The sequence below is a fragment of the Zingiber officinale genome, chromosome 3B, assembly GCF_018446385.1.
Source record: "Zingiber officinale cultivar Zhangliang chromosome 3B, Zo_v1.1, whole genome shotgun sequence".
Taxonomy (NCBI): Eukaryota; Viridiplantae; Streptophyta; class Magnoliopsida; order Zingiberales; family Zingiberaceae; genus Zingiber; species Zingiber officinale.
In genome coordinates this window covers 101,805,773-101,831,198 of record NC_055991.1, presented here as the reverse complement: position 1 = coordinate 101,831,198, position 25,426 = coordinate 101,805,773, and the positions used below count along the sequence as shown (strand labels likewise).

The 25,426-nt window shown below is 38.8% G+C and overlaps 1 non-coding gene across 1 annotated transcript; it reads left to right on the top strand.

Annotated features, from left to right (window-relative positions):
- The first annotated feature begins 13,604 nt into the window (after positions 1–13,604).
- On the top strand, positions 13,605–13,714 carry LOC121968820. The gene has a single exon (XR_006108355.1). It is a non-coding gene; the product is annotated as a small nucleolar RNA R71 (small nucleolar RNA).
- The last annotated feature ends 11,712 nt before the right edge of the window (positions 13,715–25,426 follow it).

The following is a 25,426-nucleotide window of genomic DNA, read 5'->3' as shown; positions in this document are numbered from 1 at the left end:
ACAATCTCCTTATGTCACTAGTGTCAATCACTAAGATATCTAATATCCATTGACCAAGTGTGACCATCATACTTTCTTGGTGCCAAAGCCTTGGTCAAAGAATCTGTAATGTTAGCATTGTTTGGTTCTCTACATATCCTCATATCTCATATATCGATGATCTCTCGAATGAGATGGAATCGTTGTAGTATCAAATACCTAAGACCACCATTTATGTCAAATACATGCCCTAACTACGATCTAGAATCGTCCTTGTCAATTTGGAAGCTTACACCACTGTAACCCTTTACAGTAACAGCTGTAACCCTTTACAGCAATAGCTGTAACCCTTTACAGCAATCTCTTCATCGCCTCCAAAGATCAAGAAATAATCTTGAGTTCTTCTCAAGTACTTAAGAATATTCTTGACTATTGTCCAGTGACCTTCACCTGGATCTGACTGGTATCTGCTCATCATGCTTAATGCATATGAGACATCTGGGTGAGTACAAAGCATGGTGTACATAATCGACCCTATAGTAGATGCATAAGGAATATGATCCATGCGGTCCCTTTCTACCTTAGTAGAGGGACATTGAGTTTTCGAAAGACTCACACCATGTGACATAGGTAGGAATCCCTTCTTGGAATTCTTCATGGCAAAACATTTAAGCATCTTGTCAATGTATGTACTCTGGCTTAGGCCAAGCAATTTCTTTGATCTATCTCTATAGATCTTAAGACCTAAAATATAGGCTGCTTCACCTAAGTCTTTCATTGAAAAATAATTCCCAAGCCAAGTCTTCACTGACTAAAGAGTAGGGATATCATTTCCAATGAGAAGTATGTTGTCTACATGCAATATGAGAAAGATGACTGTACTCCCACTAACCTTCTTGTAGGCACAAGGTTCATCTTCATTATTAATGAAACCAACATTTTGATTGCATCATCGAATCGAAGATTCCAACTTCTAGAAGCTTGTTTCAATCCATAAATGGATCTTTGCAACTTACAAACCTTTCCAGCATGCTCTGGATCTACAAACCCCTTAGGTTGTGTCATGTACACATCCTTGAGTAGATTTCCATTAAGAAATGCGGTTTTGGCATCCATCTGCCAGATCTCATAATCATAGTAAGCAACAATAGCATGCATGATCCGAATGGACTTGAGCATCGCAACTGGTGAATAGGTTTCATCATAGTCTATACCATGAATCTGTTTAAATCCTTTAGCCACCAATCTACCTTTATAGGTATGCATATTTCCATCCATGACAGTCTTCACCTTGAAGACCCACTTACACCCAATGGGTTTGATCCCTTCAGGTGGATCAACCAAAGTCCATACTTGGTTAGTGTACATAGATTCCATCTCAGATCTCATGGTCTCTAGCCATTTCTCAGAATCTGGGCCCTGTACAGCTTCTTGATAAGAGGTAGGCTCATTGAGACTAATAAGCTCTACATCACCATGGTCAGACAAGAGAAATGAATATCTCTCAGGTTGATGATGAATCCTATCAGATCTGCGTAGAGTATGTGCTACTTGAACAGGTTGTTGTTCCACAACTTCTTATGGTGTAACAAGATCCTTATCCACGACATCTTGTGGTACCTGTTCAATTTCCATCAAGGTGTCAGTGCTAATATTTTGAACTTCTTCAAGATCGACTTCACTACCACTAGTTTTTCTAGAAATACACCAGTCCTGACAACAAACACCTTGCCATGTGTGGGATTCTAGAAGTAATATCCCTTTGTTTCCTTGGAATATCCAACAAAGTAGCACTTATCTGATTTGGGTCCTAGTTTATCTTAGACTTATCGTCTAACGTAAGCCTCACAACCCCAAATCTTCATAAAAGACATATTGGGACTCTTCCCTGTCCATATCGTATATGGTGTCTTTATGATGGCCTTGGATGGAACTCGGTTAAGTGTGAAAGCGGCTGTCTCTAGAGCATGTTCCCAGAAAGAAGTAGGAAGATCTGTATAACGCATCATCGATCGTACCATATCTAATAAGGTACGGTTTCTCCTTTCTGATACATCATTCCATTGTGGTGTTCCAGGTGGAGTGAGTTGAGATATGATCACACACTCAATAAGATGGTCATGAAACTGTTGGCTAAGGTATTCACCACCTCGATCCGATCAAAGCATCTTAATACTCTTACCAAGTTTGTATTGTACTTCATTCTTGAATTCTTTGAACTTTTTAAAGAATTCTGACTTGTGTCTCATTATATACACATAGCCGTATCGACTGAAATCATCAGTGAAGGTAATGAAGTAATGATAGCCTCCTCTAGCTGCTATTCTGAAAGGGCCACATACATCAGTATGTATGAGTTCTAACAGATCATTAGCCCTTTTGCCATGTCCGCTAAATGGAGTCTTTGTCATCTTGCCTCGAAGACAAGATTCGCATACCTCATATGATTCAAAATCAAAGGAGTTCAAAAGTCCATCCTTATGGAGTTGGGATATGTGACTCTCATTTATATGACCTAAGCGACAATGCCAGAGATATGTTCGGTTCAGATCATTAGATTTGAACCTCTTGGTATGTATGTTATAGATCGGGTTTTCAAAGTCTAGAACATAGAGTCCATTTATTAGAGGTGCACTACAATAAAACATGTCATTTAAATAAATAGAACAACATTTGTCCTTTATTATAAATGAGAATCCCTTCTTGTCTAAACAAGAAACAGAGATTATGTTTTTTTGTTAAAGTAGGCACATAACAACGCTCTTCAAGTTCTAAAACAAGCCCAGTGGGCAAAGATAAGGAGTAGGTTCCTACAGCGACGGCGGCAACTCTTGCACCATTGCCTACCCGTAGGTGCACTTCGCCCTTTGTCAATAATCTACCATTTCTCAACGCCTGCACATTAGTACAAATGTGAGATGTACATCCGGTATCTAATACCCATGAAGAATAAATAGATAGATTGACTTCTATAACATATATATCTAAGGCAGAAGTTTCACTTCTCTTCCTTTTCAATTCCTCTAGGTACACCCTGCAGTTCCTCTTTCAGTGGTTGGTCTCACCGCATTGGAAGCAGGTCCCTTCCTTAGCAACTCCACCTTTGGGTTTCAGTGCATGAGTCTTGTCCTTGCCTTTGGCTTGGGTCTTACCCTTACCTTTAGACTTCCACTTGCCTTTTCCCTTAGACACCATCAAAATGGAACCAGGCTTTGTCTTCTTAAGGTTGAGTTCAGCAGTTCTCAACATGCTCAACATTTCAGGCAGTGGTTTCTCAATTTCATTCATGTTGTAGTTCATGATGAATTGACTATAACTATCGGGCAACGCTTGCAAGATAAGATCAGTGGTCAATTCTTGGCCTAGTGGGAATCCCAACCTTTGTAGATTCTCCACATACCCGATTATTTTGAGCACATATGGCCCAACGGGACTTCCTTCTTGCATTCTGCTTTGAAACAGTGCTTTAGATATCTCAAATCTCTCATGCCTTGCTTGTCCTTGATATAGTTGTCTAAAATGTTCAACCATATCATAAGCATCCATGTTCTCATGTTGCTTCTGAAGCTCAGGGTTCATGGTGGTGAGCATAAGGCATTACACATCTAATGCATCATCTTGATGCTTTTTGTAAGAATCCCTTTCAGCTCTAGTGGCAATAGCAAGGGGTGTTTCAGGAATAGGTTGCTCTAGGACATACAGTTTCCATTCTTGTTTGAGGACTATTCTCAAGTTTCTATACCAGTCCAAGAAATTAGCTCCATTGAGTTTGTCCTTATCAAGGACAGATCGCAAAGAGAGGGTATTTGTTGTACTTGACGACATGGTAATCTACAACAGAATAATGCATAACTTAGTATTATATATTGATCATTTAATTAGGCCTTTAATTAAATGATTCTCCCACTGAATTCTAAAGCTTGATAGGAGAAAATCTCTACTAGCTCTAAACCCAAAAGTAAAGACATTCAAATGGGACAAGATCCATATTATACCTCATCTTGAGTTAGTTTTGGCTAATCGCCCAAGACTTGTATAAATTAGGTAGGCAACGTGTACCAATTGGACAAGATCCACATTATACCTTATCTTAAGTTAACTTTGGTTAATCGCCCAAGACTTAGTACAACTTAGGTAGACAATGTTTACCAATTACATCCTATGTAACTCTTGTATCCTTAGGTGAACAACACTGTTTGTTCATTTTCCCATCTTATGAAATCTATATTATAATTCATCTTGAGTTAGCTTTGGCTAATCGCCCAAGACTAGTATAATATGATTTACATCTTATGGGATATGCCTTTAAGTTCTCAATCTAATTGAGGTAACTTAATTAAGTCATACCCAAAGTTCAATAGTCAGACATCACAATTGTCCAGTCGCACTCTACCAAGATAAAAAAAGCCACTTTGCTTTGGCAAACCTGACTACAAATGATCGAGGTAGTAGTGAGTGCCAAACTTTTGTAGGCATATGTAAATGACCTAATTATGATAGCTACACATGCATCACATACATCATGGCATATCATGGCATATATCAACATATACACAAGTTTAAACGTGACATGGTTATGACCCCCATAAACTACGATCTTCTCAAGCCAATGAGAAGAGCGATAAGTCAACCTAGGTCTAAGCCGCTTCTCCAAGCGCTTCCTTGGTTGTCGTGTGTTGTTGTCCTTCCTTCCTTTTCAACCGTCTTCCAGAAGACTAACTCTTTCTAATTTTGTACATTACAAAATCTAAAGAAACTCGAGTTACATTCAAGTGTAATCTAATTACAACAAGAATAAAAGGGATGAAGGCACGACACGCAGGCTATATTATGAATTACAACATTGCACACATCCAATCACATTGGGGTCAAAGGGCCATAACCATGCACCATGTCATACATATTCACAATATTCTTATGACATAAATTTACTATGATTTCAACAAATAAATTATGAGCCGCAACGCCACGGCGGTCCCGCTAGCCGGTTAGCGGGCGGGGGCAAGGGGCAGCGCCCCTTGTGGGGGTTTCAAGGGGGCATTGTATGAGTTGCTGCTTTACTCGAGACCCTACTACCCACAATACAAACTATGTTTTGTTCTAAACAAAACATCTCTAGCCGAGACCTTGTTGGTCACACACCAACTTATTGGTTGATACTCGGAATATCGTACTGGTTCCCCTGTACAAAAATTTTGTACAAGCCCTGAACCATTCCTAACAACCTATTGTGTTCTTTAGAAATTAAATTAGGAATCACAAACGGAACTTAACATTATTCATTCCAAATTTAACTTATCTGTTCTTAGAGATTTAGACTTGGATAGCAAACGATGCTTAACATTATTAATCCAGGTCCACCCATGTTACAAAGTTGATTAAATATTTATTTCTAAAATTGGATTCCAGGTTAAACATGGCAAGGCACTAGGCCTTCTTGGTTATGGGATCATCCACCACTTCCTTGACAAAGCCTTTTAAAGAAATTCAATATTCAATCTTCTTATAGTAACCCTAGGTTTAACCAATAAGAACAATCGAATCACAAGATCAAAAAAGAAAAGAAAAGAACACAAACTCGAATTACAAATTCAAAACCTAGAATCATATGCCTCTTGTGTTTGGTATTTCAAACAAAAAACTATACAAAGAAAACTAGTATGATGTGGAATAGAATTACTAGTTATACCTTTCTTTGTAAGCAACAACCTCTTGATCTTCTATCGTATTCCTCTTCTTATCTTGGGCGTTGTGTGGGCAACGATCTACCGAGATGAGAACCACCAAGACAACTTCCTTCTTGCAAGTTTTGGCCACCAACCTTTCAAGCTCCAAGGGATGCAAGAGCAAAGTCTCCTTTCTCGCCTTCTCCAAGAAAAATCTGGCCACCACAAGAACTCCAAGAGATGATATGGTTCGGCCACAAGAAGAAGAGAGGAGAGGATGATTAGGGCCGGTCACACCAAGGAAGAAAAGAGAGAGGAATAATAGAAGATATGTTGTAAGGTGAGGCACCACTACCCCCTCTTTTATATTCCTTGGTCTTGGCATATAAGGAAATTTAATTATAATTAAAATTCCCTTATTTCCATTGGTTAATAAGAAAATTTTAATTAAAAATTCCTTTTAACCCTTTACATGGCCGGCCACATCACATGCTCCAAATAAGGCAAGTTTTAAACACAAAATTAAAACTTCCTTATTTGTTTCCGAAAATTTTTAAAATAAAAATTTCTCTAATAATTTTTCCCTTCATGGTTGATTATAAAAGGAAATTTTATAAATTAAAATCTCTCTATTAAAACATGTGGATGATTTTCAAAAAGGAAAGTTATCTTTACAATTAAAATCTTCCTCTCAATCTACAAATAAGGAAAGATATCAAATCTTTTCTTAATCTTTTGTAGAAACTATAATAGGAAAGATTTAATTTTAAAACACTCTTTTATATCATCAAGATAGTTACAAAAAAGGAAAGTTTTATCAAAAATTAAAATCTTCCTTTTAAATACAAATAAGGAAAGATATCAAACCTTTCACTTAATATTTTGTAGAAAGCTATAAAAGGAAAGATTTAATTTTTAAACTCTCTTTTAAAATCCTGATATCCACATATGGAAAGATTTTAAATAAAATCCTTTTTATTCTTTACATGGCCGGCCACACCATGCTTGGGCTCCAAGCAAGGGCGGCCACCTATACTTGGCTCAACCTATGGCTTGGCCGGCCCAAGCTTGGACTCCAAGCTTGCTTGTCCGGCCACCTAAGGTTGGGTAGGAAGGTGGGTATAACACTTTATAAATAAGAGGCTACGATAGGGACCGATAGGAGGAATTGGTTTTGGTCTCTCGATGAAATTAAGCTTCTCGTGTTCGCTCCGAACACCCAACTTAATTTCATCAATAATAATTCATACTAATAAAGAATTATTATTGAACTACCGCACGAATCCCAAATTACATTTTAGGCTCCTTCTTATCATGAGTGGGTTAGTCTCCCTGTATTTAAGATATCGAATCTCCACTAATTAAATGAGTTACTGACAACTTACTTAATTAATATCTAGCTCCAAGAGTAGTACCACTCAACCTTATCGACATGTCGGACTAAGTCCACCTGCAGGGTTTACATGACAATCCTTATAAGCTCCTCTTGGGGACATTATCAACCTAGATTACTAAGACACAGTTTCCTTCTATAATCAACAACACACACTATAAAAAATATCATTCCCAACTTATCGGGCCTCTTGATTTATCGAACTAAATCTCACCCATTGATAAGTCAAAGAAATAAATACTAGATATGTGTGTTTGTTATTATATTAGGATTAAGAGCATACACTTCCATAATAACAAAGATCTTGTTCTTTTATTCAGTCAGTATAAAAAGAACTTACTTTAAATGGCCCTGCTCAATACACTCAGAGTGTACTAGTGTAATTTTATAGTTAAGATAAACTAATACCAAATTACACTATGACTATTCCAATGGTTTGTTCCTTTCCATTTTAGTCGTGAGCTACTGTTTATAATTTATAAGAAATTGATAACATGATCTTCTGTGTGTGACACCACACACCATGTTATCTTCAATATAAATTAATTGAACAACTACACTTAGCATATAAATATAGACATTTGACCAATGTGATTCTTTATTTCACAATAAAATGTTTACAAAAGGCTAGGCTTTTAGTATACACTCTAACACAACTATGTTTTGTTCCCAACAAAACACCCATTTCAGTCAAGGCTTAGGATTTGGCCGAGACACAAAATCTAGCCAAGACTCATAGTCTGGCCGAGATTTACTCTCTTGGCTGAAACCTTGTTTGGCCGAGACTCATAAATTTTTGTAAATCACAGTAAACCCTATTAAGTAATTTCTATATCATTTATAAAAATTCTAACTTATCATAGCCCTTCGCAAGTGGCTCTGATACCACTGTTGGGATCTAGTCATGCCAAAGACTCAGAAACACAGCGAAAAAATTACTAGATCCTCTTTATCCAGCAGATCCATGCGAAGGGAAGAAAAATTTTCTATTCATAATCTATACTAAGCTACATGATAGGATTATACCTTTGTTACGTGTCCATCGTAATCCCGACAGCAACCTTTCTTTAGATGCATATCTTAGCGCGTTCAAGCGTCCGCGCCTCTATGGTATCCACATGAACATATCCTTCGTTCGTCGCACAAATGAAGCCTTCAGAGAAGAACCATCTTCTTGTGCTAGCAAGAAGTATGATTCGGTCAAACATCAAGAATCAGCCATGGAAGGAGGAGGAAGAAGATGGAATCTCAAGAGGCACCTTTTTCTCATCTAATTCATCATATCAAAAATAAATGACAAAAACCTATTTATATTCATCCCATGAATACCAAGGGTCTTTTTTCTCTTTGTATTCCTCTTAATGGGTTGGATTTATTATATTGGATTCACCATTAATCCAATAACCAAATAAGTCTAACCCATTGAGTGTAACCCATTAATCCAATGTGTCTAATTCAGATTAGACTCAATCCAATGAGTAGGTTCATTTGAGTCTAACTCAATTAGTAACCAAAAGGCTTAATCATCTCATGATTGGCTCTTTAGGGCTAATTACTAACATTTAGTATACATTCTAACAGCACTTACCTGCCACACACTTAGTTCATGTTTCTCAATCCACCCAAGGTCTCAAAGGCATGCTCGATATCAAGAGAAGCCTAGCAATCATTTCCCCAGTAACCTAACTCGGCCTCAAAGGGGTAACTTGCTAGTTTCCACTCACGACAACTATTTTTTATATCCCTTATTCAAAAAATTTTTTTGAGTGATTGCAATGTGCAACACTTGAACACAAATGCACATAAGTACAAATGTTGGGATATTTTGATTTTTCAAAATGAGCTTGCATGATTTGAGCATCATCTAGTAACCAAAATATAGTTTGACAAATCACCATAGGAACTAAGTATTTAACAAATAGGATAAATCATGACTATTTCAATGATATCAAACATTCAAGTTCAAGTAAAGTGAAAGTAAGATCCTTAAGGTTAAGCCAAAACTCAAATTTGTCCCCGTACAATACTTAGCTCATATCCTGCTACTTAAGATAGAGAAAAGAGGTGCACTAGACATAGTAGCATTATACCAATAAGATCATGAATTAGGATATAAATGTGGTAACACTTTTGCTCTTAAACAAGTCAGCAATAGAAAGGAATGATGTTCTCAATGTGACAAAAGGTTTTAAAGGGTAGTCAAGTAACAGTTAAAAAAAATACAACAAGCAAAGCAAAGGAAAATGCATGAGTGAAAATGTAAAAGAAAATGTAAAATGCAGAAATTTTCAAGTTGCAAACACCCCCCCCCCCAACTTAAACTTTTCATCGTCTCGATGAAATCAATATGGTGAAGGTGGTGGGGGAGGACAGGTAAACAGAGGTCGGGGAAATGGAGGTCTACACGGTCGACCAACAGGAAAGCTCGGAAAACCAAGAGTCTCGCTCAAGATCCTATGATACTCATAGAGGGCATCAACTTATTGGCACGTAACGTTCATGCCCTCCATGAACTCTCTTATTCTAACTTGATTTGTATCATAATCCTAGACAAATTCAGCCACCTGACCCTGAAAGTTCCTCATGAACTGAAAATGATCTTGCACTTCTCTATACTAGTCATCGGACAAGCTGAAGCGACCCTCCAACATTACTCGTTAGGTCTCTTGCTTCTCATGCAACGAGTCTAGAGAGGCGCAAAAATCAAAAAAATCAAATCTAGAGTGACCCATACCATAGGCGAAAGAGTGTCTAGCAGGTTCCGGATGTCCGGATGGTTACGGGTGTCCAGATGTCGAGGGCTCATGGTGGGGCTCGGTGTCTCCGGACAAGGAAGGGAAATTTTCGGGATCAACATCAGTGATCACCCAATTAGCAGGGTTGTGAACAGAGGTCCATTCAGGATAAGGAAGTGATAGCGAAAACCCATCCTTTTTAGGAAAGGCAAAACCATTCTCATCTCGGCAAATCATTTTCATAGAAAGACATGCATCGATATCGATCATGTGATTGTCATGAATGACTTCTAACTCATCTAGATCACAGCCCAAATTTATAGCTATTTAGGTAATCAATCCTCCAAATACAATCGATCCCAAGGATGCTTTCCCAGCTCTTACTAAATTTTGCAAGAAATGGAAACCAGAATCAAAGTCAATCTTATGTAACATAGCCCATAGAGCATAGAGTTCCACCTTCCTAACAACTCCATCACTTTCCCCTCCACCAAAAATAGTTTTACTCATAACTCGATGTAAGTATCTAAAGATGGAATTTTGCATATGGGAAGCTTTAGCTCTAGAAGGCTTATAAGGATGCTCCAATCCAATGATTTGATTCCAAAAACTATTCCAATTAAATCTAGGGTCAAACCTATGAGAGCCGTCGGTAAACAAACCAAAACAACTATTGAAATCACTAAATGTCCACTAAAATTCTTAATTCATTAATCTAAAAGTAATCTTCCCAATATAATCATCTTCGTTAGCATAATGGACATCTAATGAACTCAAAAATTCAAATATAATTCAAGGATATGTAGGAAGATGTGTGTACATGATATCATCCCAATCTAGAGAGCTAATCATCCAATCTACATCATCTCTAATTTCTAAAACATTTAAAACAGTTGGGTCCATGTATCATGTACACACAACTTTCCTTGTGGCAAGAATATCAAATCTAGATTTATGATCTTCATTTCTAAAAAGGATATTGAATTCATTAGCATTACCTTCGTCGCGTGATCTCCGTTTGCCTTTGCCCTTTACGACCTTCTCCTTTCTCTTCTCCTATAATGGTTCCTTTTCTCATCTTGAACCACCACTTCCTTTTCGAAGCTTCTTCAAAAGGTTAGACATGATGTCGAGTTTAAAGGAGGGAAGATTGTTTGGTTGGAGAACTAAGATCTCTAGAAGGTAGATCCAAAAATGATGATCTTATTTAGGGAGATTTCAGATCTAGATCTATATCTTGTTTATGAAGAAGAATGAGTGAGGGATCTAGATTTGTGAAGCAAATAAGAGAAAATGAAGATGAGAGAAGTTAGAAAAGAGGAAATTTGCTTGGTGGTGTGGCCAACACGGCTTTGATATGGCCGTGCCTTATAGACACGGCCAAGTAAAAGTGCCTCACGCGGCCGTGTAGATCTACACGGCCTAAACTGTCCTCCCCACGGCCAAATCTACACGTCCATGCCAAATGGCACGGGCACCACATGGTCCTTCTCGGCTTTGCTTACACGGTCGTGTCTATCACACGATCGTACTCTTTTCCTTTTCTACTGTGTCTCGCACACCCGTGTGACACACACGGCCTTCTTCATATTCATCTCTAGAGTTTTCACACGGTCGTGCAAAGTTGCACGACCTTGACCTCCTTCTTCTCAGATGGACTCACACGGGCAGTGTGAGTCACACGGATTTATGCTCCTCCACCCTGTGAGTGTCACACAACCTTGTATGGTACATGGCTAGGCACTCTCAAGGCTGAAATCACTACACTTCCTCTTTGGTCACTTCTCCAATGCTTCTATGCCCATGAAGTAATCATGGCCAGCTCATGGAAGCTATGTCCAACTTGAAAATAGAAATAAAATCAAATTAAAAACTCTAACTAATGAAAAAGGTAACTCAAATTAAATCTAACAAAAGACCCCTTGGGTTGCCTCCCAAGAAGCGCTTGTTTTAGGTCATTAGGTTGACCCCGTCTCTGTTTCCACGGCTATACCCAAGGAGATACGGATTTCACTCCTCGGGTTGAGTAGGTTCATTCTTCCCTCATTCTTGACCTCGGAGGGAAAATGTATTTTTCACTTTTAATGGAAGGCCTTCTCCCATTACTTGTCGGATCAGGTTCTTCATCTAGCGACCTCCCGTGAGAATGGAAGTTCCAATCCTCAAATTTGCAAGCATCTGCCCCACTGCAAACACTCACCAGAAAAGAAGAGACATGGTTAGAAGAATTAGATAAATCGTATTCCAACCTTACCAATTACCAATGAAAGTTTATGATTTTTCACATCAATTAGTGCTCTAGCTGTTGCAAGGAAGGGTCTTCCTAATATGATTGGAATTTTCGGGTCTTCTTCCATATCAAGTACCAAGAAATCTGTGGGAATAATGCTCCCACCAACTTCTACCGGCACATCTTCCACAATACCCATAGGGTACCTGCAGGAATGATCAACTAATTGCAGTGTCATGGTAGTAAGTTTAAAGTTTTTGAGCCTTAGCTTATTACAAATTGAGTATAGAATGAGGCTAACACTCGCCCCCAAATCACAAAAAAAAAATTCTATAAATTCAGCTCCTATAGTGCAAGGTATATAAAAGCTTCCTAGATCTTGGAGCTTCGGGGAAGTGTTCTTCTCAAATAAAGTGCTACATTCTTCAATAAGAGCTACAGTCTCGATGTCCCCTTTTTTTCCTTTTGTTGGATATAATATCCTTCAAAAATTTGGCAAACTTTGACATTTGTTTAATCATATCAATCAAAGGTATCTCGACACAAATATCTTTAACTTTATCCAGAAATCTGCTAAACTCTTCATCTTTCTTCATCATGATTAATCTTTGAGGAAAAGGGATTACTTGACTTTGATGGTAAAGAGGAAGAGTCTCTTCAACCTTCTTTATTCTCTCCTCTTCATCTTGAATCTAAATGGGTTCAAGTGTTGGAGGAGAGATCTCTTCTTTACTTTTCATCCCTTTTTCAGTGGTCACTTGAGAATCTCCCATTGTCCGTCCGCTCCTAAGTTCAATTCTGTTACAGTGTTCCATTGGGTTGACATCAGATTTTCCTGGAAATTGTCTTGGTGCTCTTGGAGATGAGGAAGTTATCTGGGCAATTTGGCTATCTTGTATTTTTGGTGCTTCTCTGAATTGTCTATTCTCTAAGTGAGCAGCTTGATCTCTTACTTCATTTCATTTTGATTGGAAATAACTTCTTCAATCATTTTCTCCAATTTAGAAAATTGATACCCTTGAGAATATTTTTGTTGATAGCCTTGATGTCTAAGCTAATAGCTTGGTTTAATCTTCGTGAATGGTCCTTGTTCTTGATCATTTCTATAAGAGAAGTTTGGATGATTCTTCCAACCAGGGTTGTATGTGTTAGAATATGGATTATTCTATTTTTGATTGTAACCTATAAGAGCATCACACTGCTCTATTTGATTAATTTGTGCAGAAATAGCTCCTAAAGGACATGAGTCTTGAGAATGATCTGAGCTTTCACAAGTTTCACAAACACATACTATGGCGTTTATCGTGTTAGAACTTGTACCCATGTTTTCCAGCCTTTTAGTGAGAGCATCCAGTTTTGAAGACATCAAAGTAATTACATCTACATCAAATTTTCTTGATGGTTTATCTGAGGGTGTATAAGAATAGCCTTCACTTCTTTATATTGCCCATTGATGATGGTTTTGTGCTACACTCTAAATTATATTCTCAGCCTCATCTAAACTTTTATTCATAAGTGTCCCTCCAGTTGCAGAATCTAGAGTCACCTTTGTATGATAGTTGATGTCATTGTAAAAAGTATGTAAAACCAACCATTTTTCTAATCCATGATGTGGGCATTATCTGAGCATATTGTTATATCTATCCCATGCTTCAAATAAGGATTCTGAGTCTGATTGTCTGAATCTTGCAATTAGATTTCTCATGTGAGCGGTCTTACTTGGAAGATAGAATTTATCAAGGAGCTATTGCTCACATTGCTCCCAAGTGGTTATACTATTTGTGGGTAAGGAATTCAACCATTATTTTGCTCTATCTCTTAGAGAAAACCCAAATAATAATAATCTCACTACTTCGGATGAAACATCGTTCATCTTTATTGTGCTGTAGATTTCGTAGAAAATTTCAAGATGTTGATTAGGATCTTCATGTGGTCTACCTCCAAACTGATTTTGTTGCACCATAGTAATTATTGCAGGCTTGATCTCAAAATTGTTGGCTTCAATAGATGGTCTTGTGATACTAGAACGAAGCCCTCTGGCATTAGGTGTTGCATAATCTTTCAATGGTTTGTTTGTCATAGTAGAGCGTTCTTATTCTTCTTGATTTCTTTACAAAATCTTCCTTCTATGAAAAGTTCTATCAATCTCTAGGTCAAGAGGTAATAGATTTCCTGCAAAGTTAGATCTACGCATATAAGAGCAAGATCTCAAGTTTTTTTTAAAAATTTCTTTTTACTTAAAAAACAACTAGATCAAAATGCTGAAAATATAAATGCAGAATTTGAATTGCAACAAGTAAATTGCAAGTAAATAGAAATAAAAGGATAATTGAATTTTTAAGACTAGTTACAACTATGTAATAGAAAAGAAAAGAAAGGTCTAGTCTAACTCAAATGATTATCTCTAATGTTATAGACACAGTCCCCGACAACGACGCCAAAAACTTGTTAATGTAACCGCAAGTGCATGGTTTTATCGTAAGTAATAAAAAGATATCGAATCCATAGGGACTGGTTATAAGCACTAGAGATGTCTCACAATGAATTAGCTAAACAATTGACAAAGGTAATGAACGTACTGAGTAGCAACTAGAAATAGAAATGGAAAAAGCAAATGTGAGAACTTGGTTTTGTGAGAGTTCTAGGTGTTCGGTTTCATTGTGATATTTATCAATGTAAGGTGATCTACCAATTCGTTGTAATGCCCACGAATTTCTTAAGCTAAGTATGTGAAGATTCTCTTTTAGAATAAAAAGATAAGATAGATCCAAAAATATCTAAAAAGGAATTAGTCAAGGATTGAACCCTGAACCTTTTTAATCTTTAAGGATTATGGATTGACCACTAGGCCATCATAAATTATTGTTGAATAGAGAGTGGAAATTTTAGATAAAAAGTAAGAGTAAGGAAGTAAGAAAATCTCAAGTAGCTTTCTTCCTCCTTCTCATGATTAAGAAGAAAGCTAGCAAAAGACAAGTTGTCCTTTCCTTCTTCCTTCTCTTCCATTTTCGTGAAGATGCATGAGGGAATGAGATGAGAGGAATTAAGGGGATGAATGGGGACACTTTGCCTCATTAAGGATAATTAGGAAGGAGTTAATGAGAAAGGGAAGGCAAAAATTCATCTTTGCTTCTTCCTCCCACTTGGCATAAGAAGGAAAATAGAAAAAAGAGTTTCATTTTCCTCCTCCCTTTCCTCACCATTGCCGAGACCTTGAGCCATCCCTCTCCCAAGTTTTCGAGATTCAACTAAGTTTTCTCCCTAAGAAACTAAACCTCAAGAAGAAAGCCTCAAGACCTACTTCTTACAAGCAAGAGAAGCGAAGGAAATACTAGAAGGAGGAGCTCTCTTCTTCTTCTTCACAAGGGTATATTTCTTAAGAAAAAAGACCAAGCAAGAGGAGGTAAGCATCCCCTCACCTGTGGTACAAGTAGTTATGTGGTTTTTCTTCAAGTTTAGATGGCTTAAAAACCTAGGGTTTCCCTTGAGACTTTCGGCCATGATGAGTTGTAAGACCTATGAAAGCTTAAACCCAAAACCAACATGCTTAGGGTTTTTCTCACAATATGATATGAATATTTCCTTGATATTTCATGCTTGTATGTTGCTTGGAACTAGGTGAATCCTCACCTTAGGGTTCGGCCATGAAGAGATTAAAAATCCTAGGTGTTAGAGTGTATACTGAAAGCCTAAGCTTTTGTAAACATTTATTTTGAATAAAGAATCACATTTGGTCAAATCATCTACATTTGTTGTAGTTGTTCAATTAATTTATAATGTAGATAACATAGTATGTGGTGTCACATACAGAAGATGATGTTATCTGTACCTTATAAATTATAAACAGTAGCTCACGACCAAAATGGAAAGGAACAAGCCATTGGAATGTCACGCCCCCAAAGGAGTTCCTGTCAGACAAAAATCCGGCGGAACCTCCCCTGTACCGATGACAATCTGAAGCATCACTACAAGCAAAATACATCAGCCACATGCGGCTGGAATATTTATATACACAACCACGCAGTTATAATAACAGCTCACACGGCTGGAATGAAACAATCACAACCACGCAGTTATATATAAAATAGCCCACACGGCTGTACTAAAAACCAACACAGCGGAAAAACGAAAACGGAAAGCCCAATACAACACAATCAACACACTGCTAGCCGGCAAGGCTTATACAACAAATACAACACCAAAACCATAAGATAGCCACACGGCTATACACAAATACAATGCCAAAAATAAGAAAAGAATATACAAAAGAAAACAATCACGATCTTCGGATGTGACGTAGGACCCGGCAGACAGGATACTCCGAGCGACACTCCAACCATCTACCTGAAAACATAAATATATACATGCGGTGGTGAGTATAGGTAACTCAGCGGGTAATAGAAAAGATAGTGCATGGTCTATACATAAAACATGGAGATCACAAGTATACAGTCTCAGTAGGGAATAAAGAACATGATCATACTGTCATAATCAATGCACCTAAACATATCTGACATAATAACCTGACGTATAAACTGTACAAACCACAATTAGCATAATGACAGATACATACCCAATCTGGAATCGACATATGGTACAATGATCAGTAAACTCACTGGATCTGCAACAGATATACCCGTGACACCTGTGCCATATAAGTACGACTGCATATACATGTAAAATAAATGACATGTATGCAGTATGACAACCAAATGCAACAATCATATCGCAAACAAATGCAACATACCACAAACACATGCAACTAGTATCTACTAGGCATGTATGCAAATATATCTCCAACGATGCACCGCGCACCAAATGCAAATGTGCATGCATGCTCCATGGTCACCCCGCCACCTCTCTAGACACCACGACCCCTGATGGCCGAGAGGCTTGGGTCCGTGACAAACCGTACTAGCCTCCAGTACATGCACGCTATAGGCGCCCGAAGCGGACGGTCACTAAGTAGTTATATAACTACATAGCTAAGGGTCCCTGACCACTCATAACTCAAACCCTCGACTATTGTACCCTCAAGTCCCACTACTCCAGAGTGGTCGAGGTTGACAGAACAATGAGCGGCTGAATGAGCGCGACAGGACATAGCTCCACTCCTAGCTACCACTCTCCAACAGTGGCCGAATGGGCAGCTATAAACAACCGATGACTCTCTCACCACAAGGGAGACAATAGTCGTCAGCATGCAATGAATGATGACATGATATATATATAATCATGAAACGAACACCGCCATCATCCATGCAACTCTAAATCCACCTAAATACCCCTCAACATGAGTATAATCATCATGATAAATCCACACATCCCACCCAACACATGTACACAACTACACATGTATAATCAACTAAGAATCTCCAATAATCCCCCCTGAACACATATGCACAGATCGTAAATACAATCAACATGTATCCTCCAATAATAAACACATCAGACACGTGTATAAACCACAAACATACAATCAACATAACTCCTCCAAAAGTACATAACCAAACACGTGTGTACATACAACATGCAAATGTAAGGTCAACATGATGACTCCTAAAACACATACCAAACTACATACAACCCACATTATGTACCCAATCAGCATGGTAATACTAACAGTCCGACAATCCCTACAAGACCTACTTTACACGTGTAATCACAACAGAGTAGATATCAAGAGCTGAGACTATATATGAATTAAATAGATCATCTCTAAGTTCAAGCAAAAGTAACAAGCAGGAAAAACAACAACCGAACACGATATAAGGTAAAGTAACCTAATCCGTCAAATAACAACCATGCACTAAGCTCAAAGAAAATCTACATAGAGGCAAAGGAAGAAATACCCGCCTTTAAAAATCTCATATCCAATAGAACCACCCCACGTCACGCTGCTCGTCCAGATCAAAGTCCTGTGATCACATGATATATACATATATTATTTAGCTGATCACATAATCAACAACTATTTAAACCCATAACCTAACCTAAAACAAACCCCAATCAAACACTAATCCAAACTCATCATAAATCCTTCTAAACCCACTAATCACAATTTATCCAAACAACCCCAGATCACGAAATCTCCAACATAATACAATACAAATCCTTATCAACCTACATCTCAATTGATTTCCTTAATTCTCACTAATCAATCACTAATCAAATCTCCTTATAACTCCTTCAATCTTTCCAAACATAACCTACCAGTCATCAATTAATCCAACACAAGAGCATCCAACTACAACGAATCCCTCTACATGCTTCCATGTGCTCTAAACTAAACATGATCTAATATCCATTAACAACACTGATAGAACAGAACAATAATAGAAGGATCTAGAGATACATCACCAAAGGAAACTCACCTAAATTGATCCCCACCTCTTCAACCGAGACCTCCACAGCTACTAGAAGTGAAGAGACAGTGAATGGCAACAGGGAAAGTCCACAATCCATGCCTTTCTCTATTCTAAAACAAGAAGAACATCACAATTGAGACCAATTAGGCAAGAACTTTGAATCTTTATGATTCTGAATGAAGCCTACCTTACTCTAATTTTGTGTCGGCAGCCCGTCACACTCAGGATCAGCAGCTGATCAACGCCGACGAGCAAGAGAAAATGGAATCCAGTGAACTTGGACCTCCTTGATCTAAAGCTCCAACGACGAGGAGGTGCTGGATGCCCATAATAGGAAACTAGGGCTCGAATCTCCCCTCTGTCACCGAGCCCTAGCCTCGCCGTGCCCTAGCCGCTGAGCAACAATCGATCGCGAGCAAGAAACTGTTGAAGATGAAATCGCACAGCCGAAGCTGACAGTTACCGTCAAGATTCAAGCCACATTCTCTCCGACGACGTGTGAAGGTGAGATCGCGGTGGAAGAAACATCCCCATCGGCGTCGGGCCGTCCGAGAGAGAGATCAAAAGAGAAGGAGAGGCAACAACCGGGTAAGATCGAAGGAAGGGTCGACTGAGGCACGCTGAAGGAGAAGATATGCACCGACAGTGAACTTGCGGCGGCCGACGATCGGGCGAGGAGGAATCGCCGGAGAAGGGTTTCGGGCGGAGGGGTTGTCGAGTGGGGGAGGAAAATGAATCGGGAGGGAGGAAGAATAAAGAAAATAAAACTTAGGTTTAAGTTAATTAAACCTTAAGTTAAATCCTTAATCAACTCCCATTTAAATGGGTATCCCAAACAGACTCCACTTAGATCCCCCAATTCATCCCCTCAAAACCAGTCACACGGACTCCGTTTAAATCCCGAAAAATTTCTAAAAATTCCTGAAAAATCCAATAAGATTTTCCGTCCAATAACATTTATTATTTAATTTTACGGTATCTTACATTCTCCCCCACTAATAAAAATTTGGTCCCCAAATTTACTGGTCTACTCAGGGATCCTCATCCAAGGGTAACCACCAAACAACATACTCATATACCACTCCATCCAGATAACATGAATAAATCTCTAACCATAATAATCCACCTCCAAATGAATAGCAATGACTCTGTGGCTATGAGTACACCCTGCATCTGCTACTTCCACACTGGACCTTAACCAACTGTGGATAAATCAACTAACTCTGAAATCTAAAAATCCACTATCATCATATCCTCCAACATCTGTATAAAGTGCTCAAACTATCCATCAGTCTGAGGGTGAAAAATCTATACTCAAGCGAAGCTCGTAATCCAAAGTCTGCTATAACCACAGTCAAAATCAAGATGAAAAATTATGGATCTCCATCCAATATAACACTCAGAGATATACCATGAAGTCCGGTAATCTCTCCACCATATAATCCTGCTACTCAATCCAACGGATACATCCTACAAATCAATAGCTAAGGAGCAAGTCGCCGCCCGACAACGATTACCCAAACCAAAATATCCTCTCTAAGTCTTGAATAATCCCACAACAAAAGTCCGTCATAACATGCTCCCAACTCCACTTCAGTATCCAAATCAACGGAGATAATCCTACTAATCACTGATATTCAGCCTCCACTTGCTGACATAATAGACATCAAGCTACACAATCCGCGATGTCTTTCTTCATATCGTTCCACCAATAAGAGTGCTCTAATGCCTCCACACATCAGATGTCACTCGAATGTAGTGCAAATCCAGATCAATGTGTTTCCTACAGTAACTCCTCCCTGATAAGAAGTGACTCGGGAACACACATGATCTTCCCCGAAAATCAAAAATCTCATTCTCATTACACGAGAATTCTCACTACTAGCACGAGACTACTCCGCTCATGCTATATCGAAACTGCACCGACTCCCAGATACGATACATCTGTGTAGAGTACAAATCCGTCTACACTAGAAAGTACAACTAAGATAGTGCAGTTAACAGCTTTTCGTCCAACTCCTGAAACTGATCTCGTAATCGTCTATCCAGGAAAATCCCATACCATCCTAGACAGTCCAGTCAACAGCATACCAACACTAGAGAAACCCTCAACCAATCTGCGATAATATCTAGCCAGATCAAGAAAGCTGCGAGTCTCCTGTATAGACTACGACCACTCCCAACTGGTAACCGTCTAACTCCTGTGAATCCACTAATATCCTCTATCAGAGACAATATGTCCCAAAAATCCCACACAAGATAATCAAAATACGCACCACTGAACTTCACATATAGATGTTCCCGTCGAAACATCTCTAAAACTATGCGAAGATAGTGTACGAAATCCACATCGGATCGGGAATAGGTCACCACATCGTCAATGGAGACAATGAAAACTGATCTACACACCCTAGGAATACCAAGTACATCGAGTCCATAACAAGATCTAAGGCACGACATGCCTAAATGGTAACATCAAGGACTCATAATATCCGTACAACAAATACACTCAACCGTAAGATCTCCAACAGCAAACCTATGATTGGATCACCAACCACAAATTGTCAAATCCATAGATATCACAGGCATATCACTCCTCATGTCACTATCAACATCAAACACCAAACAATAGATCATCAAATCAAATATCCACTAATAGATCATCAAAAGATAACATATCACCACACCTGATCTCACAATATCCACCAACTCCAATCATCCTCTACATCAATCAATCATACCAGATAGTCCCCTAAACAAAGATAGAGTAAAAGGAAATCATCCAACCTTCAACACTCACTATCCATAAACTAAATGTATCCATAAAGTCTGACAAATCTCATCATCTCATCCTTTCTAGTAATCAAATATCCCTAGTAAAGGAATGTCAATCCAAAGTCCAAGGGTCACACAATCTCCTGACTAAGAGTCTACCCATCAAGAGAGTATCTACACAACCCTCATAATTCTCCTATATATGTCCCTCGACAAATGCTGATAAAAGGTCAAACCCTCTAATATGAGATATAGACTACAAGATCTGGTAAAATGATCAGAACTCCTAAGTATTACTCAACTAATACCACTACCTCTGTATCATTACAGGTCGTAGATCACTAGGTACATCACGGATATCTAACTATATCTGATAAGTCTATGAGTTAGGATCTCCCGTAGAGCAACGTTAGGCGAGTCTCATCGCCTTATAAACCACCATGCTACCGAAAGAGGTAAAGGACTACTCTCTCTCCAAACACCTCAAAGAAATCCCTACGTGATGTCCTAATCTCCGAAAAGCATTCTCCGCTTCTTCCTTCACGTGGTACCGGGTCACGTAAAGGTTAAGCAGCTAATTTCGACTCACGTCAGTACAAATCGTATGTCCGAATGTACTCTCCAACTCATACGCCCTAGTAATGGATCCATCTCATAAGTGTTAAGCAGGTAGCTTTACACTTTTCCACATCAGTGGAGGTATCCTATCCGAATGTACCTTCTAAGTCAATCCTATCAGGTACAAACAGTCCATGGTCAAAGTCCCCATGAAATAGAATACGACAATCCTCTATAGACTGACTAAGTCAACAATGGTATGCGACTAAATCAGTCCTTTCCATGACGGTACAAGTCATGTATTCAAACATGTCTCTCAAAATGTCTAACCAAGCATGAGTATCCCAAAGATAGGAATCTCTAAAAATAGAGTAAGTCAGTCCCCTACTGGTCGGACCAACAAAATAAATCGATCAACTCCTAACTGATCCAATAAGAGTATATCAATCATCCACTGATGAAACTAACTAAGGTAAATCGATACACCACTACCCAAGTCAACAAGGGTAAATCGATCCTCTACTGACCGAACTAATAGGATCACAAAACCAACTAAGATAAGTCAAACTCCAACTGTCCAAGTCAACAAGGGTAATAAGTCAAACCATAACTACACAAGTCAACTAAGTAAATCAATCCTCAACAGGAGTAAACCGATACTCTACTAACTGAGCCAACATGGGTATACAGATATCATTCACTACACAACTAATGATAACCAAGACTGGTATACGACTCTAACTCTCAACCAACTAGTAGTAATAGACACTAAACTACTGGTAGTATGATATGATGAATCCCCTGAGACTGTAATCCTTGATCTCCATTAGGTCAACCGTAATCAGTGATCGACCCAACACCTGCAATGCATGCTACAAACAAATAGGCATGTACTAACCAGAGAATACCAACACACATCATAACTTTATGGGCAACAATACATACACCAACAGAAATGTATGATAACAATATGCAAACATACCTCCTATAGCCTGGAGATGTCCTGCTGCTGCTTGGTCCCAAAACCCGAAAAGTCACATCAAGAAAATCGAATCACGAAATCCAAAACACGAATAATAGGCATCGTACCTACTCTGATACCAAAAATTGGTATCAGATAAATCTCGAAAATCCAAAACGCATAGCAAGTATCGTAAACCTGCTCTGATACCACTAAATTGTCACGCCCCCAAAGGAGTTCCTGTCAGACAAAAATCCGGCAGAACCTCCCCTGTACCGGTGACAATCTGAAGCATCACTACAAGCAAAATACATCAGCCACATGCGGCTGGAATATTTATATACACAACCACGCAGTTATAATAACAGCCCACACGGCTGGAATGAAACAATCACAACCACGCAGTTATATATAAAACAGCCCACACGGCTGTACTAAAAACCAACACAGCGGAAAAACGAAAACGGAAAGCCCAATACAACACAATCAACACACTGCTAGCCGGCTAGGCTTATACAACAAATACAACACCAAAACCATAAGATAGCCACACGGCTATACACAAATACAATGCCAAAAATAAGAAAAGAATATACAAAAGAAAACAATCACGATCTTCGGATGTGACGTAGGACCCGGCAGACAGGATACTCCGAGCGACACTCCAACCATCTACCTGAAAACATAAATATATACATGCGGTGGTGAGTATAGGTAACTCAGCGGGTAATAGAAAAGATAGTGCATGGTCTATACATAAAACATGGAGATCACAAGTATACAGTCTCAGTAGGGAATAAAGAACATGATCATACTGTCATAATCAATGCACCTAAACATATCTGACATAATAACCTGACGTATAAACTGTACAAATCACAATTAGCATAATGACAGATACATACCCAATCTGGAATCGACATATGGTACAATGATCAGTAAACTCACTGGATCTGCAACAGATATACCCGTGACACCTGTGCCATATAAGTACGACTGCATATACATGTAAAATAAATGACATGTATGCAGTATGACAACCAAATGCAACAATCATATCGCAAACAAATGCAACATACCACAAACACATGCAACTAGTATCTACTAGGCATGTATGCAAATATATCTCCAACGATGCACCGCGCACCAAATGCAAATGTGCATGCATGCTCCATGGTCACCCCCGCCACCTCTCTAGACACCACGACCCCTGTATGGCCGAGAGGCTTGGGTCCGTGACAAACCGTACTAGCCTCCAGTACATGCAGCGCTATAGGCGCCCGAAGCGGACGGTCAGCTAAGTAGTTATATAACTACATAGCTAAGGGTCCCTGACCACTCATAACTCAAACCCTCTGACTACTGTACCCTCAAGTCCCACTACTCCAGAGTGGTCGAGGCTGACAGAACAATGAGCGGCTGAATGAGCGCGACAGGACATAGCTCCACTCCTAGCTACCACTCTCCAACAGTGGCCGAATGGGCAGCTATAAACAACCGATGACTCTCTCACCACAAGGGAGACAATAGTCGTCAGCATGCAATGAACGATGACATGATATATATATAATCATGAAACGAACACCGCCATCATCCATGCAACTCTAAATCCACCTAAATACCCCTCAACATGAGTATAATCATCATGATAAATCCACACATCCCACCCAACACATGTACACAACTACACATGTATAATCAACTAAGAATCTCCAATAATCCCCCCTGAACACATATGCACAGATCGTAAATACAATCAACATGTATCCTCCAATAATAAACACATCAGACACGTGTATAAACCACAAACATACAATCAACATAACTCCTCCAAAAGTACATAACCAAACACGTGTGTACATACAACATGCAAATGTAAGGTCAACATGATGACTCCTAAAACACATACCAAACTACATACAACCCACATTATGTACCCAATCAGCATGGTAATACTAACAGTCCGACAATCCCTACAAGACCTACTCTACACGTGTAATCACAACAGAGTAGATATCAAGAGCTGAGACTATATATGAATTAAATAGATCATCTCTAAGTTCAAGCAAAAGTAACAAGCAGGAAAAACAACAACCGAACACGATATAAGGTAAAGTAACCTAATCCGTCAAATAACAACCATGCACTAAGCTCAAAGAAAATCTACATAGAGGCAAAGGAAGAAATACCCGCCTTTAAAAATCTCATATCCAATAGAACCACCCCACGTCACGCTGCTCGTCCAGATCAAAGTCCTGTGATCACATGATATATACATATATTATTTAGCTGATCACATAATCAACAACTATTTAAACCCATAACCTAACCTAAAACAAACCCCAATCAAACACTAATCCAAACTCATCATAAATCCTTCTAAACCCACTAATCACAATTTATCCAAACAACCCCAGATCACGAAATCTCCAACATAATACAATACAAATCCTTATCAACCTACATCTCAATTGATTTCCTTAATTCTCACTAATCAATCACTAATCAAATCTCCTTATAACTCCTTCAATCTTTCCAAACATAACCTACCAGTCATCAATTAATCCAACACAAGAGCATCCAACTACAACGAATCCCTCTACATGCTTCCATGTGCTCTAAACTAAACATGATCTAATATCCATTAACAACACTGATAGAACAGAACAATAATAGAAGGATCTAGAGATACATCACCAAAGGAAACTCACCTAAATTGATCCCCACCTCTTCAACCGAGACCTCCACAGCTACTAGAAGT